We start from the raw sequence: 5,784 nt of genomic DNA, 5'->3' as shown, positions 1-5,784 counted from the left end.
AATGTATAAAAGGATGAAACATAAAATATATCTCTGAAAATTTCTGAAAATCTTTATAAACTTTGAATGTTTTTGATATTCCACTTACGCACGAAATTGAAAACGGTGTTTTTATGCGGTCATCTTTTTATGAACAATATAGAATGGCGCTTCGGGATATTCAAATTAAACCTAGATGATTCAAGGATTTAATAATAATTATTAAGCTCTAATCTTGGCTTAAGTCACTTTTTGTTTACGTATAGATGGTATTTTACTTACAGAGTAATATACATTGTAAAAATATGGTCCTTAAACCGTGATTTTTATTGTGTTTCTTTCCCCCGGCTAGTTCTATTGATAAGTAAATATGTTTGAACAAAGGTTTTTAAAATGTGTTTTTATTTAATTGTGCTTAAAACAAATAACATTATTTTTTTCTCTTTTGGAAAAAAATACAGAGTTTGAACTACAACGCGATATAATTATATGTTCTGAGTGATAAGTGATGTAAATTTCACGATTTTCTTAGATTTTATCTGCTGTTTACCCCAACCCAGCAGATGAGTTTTCCTTTAATTATTGAGCTCAGACTTAATCTTCCTAAATGGTAGATCCCTTTTGCCATAACTAAAGTACGTTTCAGCTAATTTGGTATAAATTAATTGTCTTCAAAGAACAGAAAATCTCAATTAGTCGCGTTTGGTGCTACGGTCGTTACGTAGACTTAATCCTAGTATACAGATTAAATAACATGTTCGTGATCTACTGCGTAACGTTTTACTTTAAAGCTAAAGACAACCCTAAGGGTATGGAATTTTCAATCCAGGGTTGAATAATCTACGAAAACATGGTAAAAGAGGTTTTATAATGGCCTGTTCTTTCTTGTTTAAAACCCATTTTAGAGTTAAACGCTCTAGGCGTTTACACATTTCAGGATTAAAGGTCTATGTGTCCACCCATCCCATGTCAGATTGAACAGTTACCACGCCAATTAGATTTCTAACAAATAATTATCCCTCGCTTCTTGATTCGCTTGTCAGAAGAAAACAAGACTTTTCTGGGTTACCCAGTTCATTTAACGGAATGGGAGTTATTTATAAATGAAAACTCTGGAAACGTCAATCAGTTAAATTTAATTTTGTGTGGGTTTTCTTATGTATTTGATTGAAGTTTATTTAGTGTATTATAATTAAATCCATAAATCGGTTATTATAAAATTGTACTTTTCATTATCTTTAATAAAAAATAGAGAATAAAAATTCCCTTTTTGAAATTCATAATTAATACTCACCGATATTATAGGAAAATTCTAAAGTTATAATTAAACTTAAAATGTGATATTCAAGAATGTATCATATTTAGAAATAAAATATTTAATTACATCCAGGCCGCAGCTTATCAAATTTCTTTCACTACTTTATAAAAATTATATATGCACATATATGGTATTCCCATTTTTTTCAAAATAACGTTATACCTAAATTCTAGATACTTTTCCAAAATGTGTTAAGTATCCATCTGCAAAACGCTACAATTTTAAGCCATTAATAAACAAATGAAGAAAAATTACACATTTTTATCACCTACAAATTTAGATTCTTTTCAGGCAAACTTTTGACCTTATAAAGACTAAATAGGCAGTTGTTTTTCAGATATTCAGTAGCTGCAGCTCTATATCTATTTTTTCTGTCTTTTGTAAGATGTAAAAATAGTCGTTTTTCCAAAAGGCTACTATTGTAAACAGTTTTCAGCAAGTAAACTGCATATTCAGAAAACGGAAGTCAAAATGTAGTTCTGCTTTTTAGGCCGGAATATCACTGTTTTGAATCTGTAGCTAACGTCATCCACATTACAGCGAAAATATTTCTTAAAATTAATTTTTTTAAAGATCGTCAAAATTGTATTCAACATCTTTTCCGCAGTAATTATATGAAAATGACAATTTTTAAGGAATTAAATTTAAGAAACATTTTCATCCATGAAGAAATTGGCTCCTACATATAATAGGTATTTGGCGCCTAAGAAAATGTAATACCAATAAAGAGCTAGAGGTATTAAATACCCCCAGGAAAAACATAATGATGTCTGCATTCTCAGTAACATTTACAATTATCGCCTTGGAATAATCTTATTTAATGGACTATAAGAACTTTACAATCTTTTTTCAGCGTAAAGAAGGTTGAGTTTGGCAAGTGCAATAGATCTATTAAATTTTATAAATTGATAGTGAACGTTTCCAAGGCTACCAAAGAATAAGATTTAAGGGCTCTACAGATAATGTTTCTGTAGAATGTTAATAAAAATCTGTGAATTATTCTACTACGTGGCTTAATAATGAGTGTTTATATAATATCAACAATTTATAATAACATTCATCCGTCATCATCTAGAAAAAGATATTTAACATAATAAAAATAATAAGGATGATAAATACTAAAATTATTAAAAATAAAAAATAAAATAATAAGTATAAAAATAATTAAAAAATTATTAAAAATAAAAAACAAAATAATAAGTATAAAAACAATTAAAACATAATACTAAAGAAAATAAAATAAAAAATATTTAAAATAATAAAAAATGTTTAAAGTAATAAAAAATCAGAAAATAATTGAAATTTTAGATTTAAAATTTTAATCAAATTTAATCGATATGAATTCTAGATTCGTCAGTGACCTATATTCATAGATGAAATAATGTAAAATGCTAGCCTGCTAATTTTCGGTGACTTTTGTTGAAAGATCCGCCTTTGCACTTCATTTATAGTTTAGCTAGGTGATTTAAAAAAATATTAAACAGCTTTAAATCCGGACAAAAAATTATAATTTTGAAATATGCTCTACAACTTTCCATTGAAATGTATCATCTAGTCACAAATAAGTTTCACACCATAACCATAGTTTCCATTTCTTCTGAAATTTATGGTTTTTAATTACAAAAATAGAATTAGTAATCGTTGAAATTATCGCAACTAAATGTTATATGGTTTTAGAAAACCAATGTTTTAATCCATAATTTTAATATAACATGTTTATTTATCTATTAATAACTAGATTAAAACTCATGTAAGGGCGCTTACTTTTTTGGTCCGATGTTATAAATTAGTAGCAGAAAATAAATCGTCTGACTCTAGCGAAAATTTGCGAGCTTTTGCGCTACGAATGGTTATACTACAGCTAATATCCGTACAAGCAATTACAATCCTTTATTATGGTATATATAATTCAACTCTTGTTTATAAATATTATAAATAACTTGTTTGACATTGGTCAGATTCCAAATTTGTATAAGACCCTGGCTCATTGCCGTAGAAATATTCAGCGTTCCTAGAAGTAGTGCCTAGAAGCATTACCTAGCCACGAGGTCACCGCAACGTGGAGCCGTAAGCTTTAGTGATAACCCGTTGCCAGGGCCGGACTTGGAGATCCTGGGCCCATAGGCAGATAAGAAGTCTGGGCCCCCTTTTCACGCGCTGAATTTACTCTTATCCCTGGAACTAGGCTGTGCCTGAATTTCCCTGATTCAGCGTAGAAGTCTGAGCTCCAAGGTTATATTACTAAATAAAAACTCTTAACAATCGTCGACTAAATATGCGATAATTATGCAACATTGCGATTTAAGGCAGAAATTTTAGTAATTTTAAAACAAAATCTTCTACCTAGGAATTTCTTCAATATAAATTACGATTGATATTATAGATTAATGCCTTCGAATACAGTAATTACGGTCACTGGGGGGGCTAAACTAACTTCGAGAGCGAACCGTCGGCCGTGGAACGGACCATCGTCCAATGGTGCAACCTAGCCTGTTTGTGGACCCTCACCAATAAATGGATAAGTAGAAATCCCATGCTCAAACGTTGCCATTAAACACTATCAATTCTTTGAAATAGTTTGTAATAATTGTAACCCTTCAGGTTCATCTTCCCCGTATTGTATTTTATTTAATTTGGCTATTAGATTTTCCCTCGCACTCTTGACCATTATTGATACCAATTTAGCTAATATCGATAGTTAATTTTTAGAACTCTTAAAGCCCACTTTATCACAGCCATTAGAATTAAAAGATCGATTTAATAAAAACTAATCCCAGTCCTTAGAAATAAATAAAATTAACGTTAACTTAAAACTTATAAAACTTTTAAATTTCCTATCCGAATAAAATATAATTTATACAGATAATATAATTTGACTTACCACCGCTATAAAATATAAAATTAAGCTAATTAATTAAACCATTCTCAAGGCTAAAATTAAATCCCTCGCTCTAATTAAAGTGTTTTCTCTCTGTCACAAGACGATGGTGCAATACATTCCTCTCCCTTCCGAATTTCAGATTTTACCCAAAACGTCCCAGAGGTATGCGCTGGACAATAGACGAGACCAGCAACCTTCCCTCAACTCACATCGTCACAAAGAAACCATTTCCATGTTCACGGGCCATAGGCCTACACCCAGGTAACAAGACCCCAACAAAAGCGCGATTTTCCAACGTTGCCACCACAAGGTCTAGAGTGCGCCACAAGTTTCCGCTTGAAGAAAAAAAATAACCCCCGAGACCCTCTGGCATTTGGTCGCCATCTTACCCCGCCTTGGTGAATTAATATCTTTGAGAAAGGGTACGAATATCTTCTAGACCGTACTCGTTATTCCACCCGATACGATACGCGTTGTTTGAGAAATATCATTTCCGTCAATTGGTTGCATAGTTATCAGACTTATATTACTTCTAATTTCTTCTTTTTAATTAACTTTTGCCACTTGTTATTAATTTTCTCGCTTCACCTATAACAAAACGACTCATGATTTTATACAAATAATAAAATAAATAATAACCGTGTAACGGTTTTGGGGTGGCTTGTTGGGGGCCCATATCTCTAAATCGGAGAATTAAACTTATATACTTCTCCGAAACACTCTGTATAATAATAGTTGGAATAATATTCAATTTCACTTATAAATATATTTTTTAAAGTATCATAAGTATAAGTCTACCAAATCAAAAGACTTCAAAAGAACTCACGCACCACCCAGTACCCACAAAGTCGACCAATGTAAATCTGCCAGAATTCAAAAAGGTGAAAAGGTAAATTGTAGGATAAAGTAGGGTACGCGAAAAAAATACTTTATATGTATATGGAAGAATCAAAACAATTTCCCATGTATCACAGCGCGGTCGGTTAGTAGTCGGTTAAGAGACTGAGAGTCGGTTAAAGGTCGGGTCGGTTTTGCCGACTGAAACCGACTTCAGTCCAATGTTTTGACTTTTTGCCATCGGCGGTTAAAGTGGGCACTAAGCAGACGGCCATTGCAACACTCCCAGTTCAATGTATTCTTAGGTGCCGACTATTTACCAACGCTGATTAAGATAACCATTTTAAAGTCGGCATTTGCAACCCTAAATTTGATAGTACGAGAGGTCGGCTCAACCAACCATTGACCGACCTCAAGTGAATCGGTCTTAGGTCGGTGAAATTAACTGACATACGGCTAACTAATGTACGACTGATCTTGTGGTCGTTTTAACCGACCTTTCCGTTTTATATGTGTTGTATGTGCCGCCTGTTTACCATCACTGTTTCGGTTTGCCATTTTACAGTCGTCAATAACGACCCTTACTTTGATATTCGAAATGTCGGGTTAAACAACTATGTGCCGACGTAAAATAAATGTACCTAAAATTTTGATTATGAACTGATTTGCTGATAGGTAATTGTCGACTCAATTTATTGATGGTTTTACCGACTCTGTAATTAGATTCTGACTAGAATGAGAGTGGCTAAAATGAGATAGAGGATATGCT

The sequence above is a fragment of the Leiobunum rupestre genome, chromosome 4, assembly GCF_980474605.1.
Source record: "Leiobunum rupestre chromosome 4, qqLeiRupe1.1.hap1, whole genome shotgun sequence".
NCBI lineage: Eukaryota > Metazoa > Arthropoda > Arachnida > Opiliones > Sclerosomatidae > Leiobunum > Leiobunum rupestre.
This window is presented reverse-complemented; position numbering follows the sequence as displayed.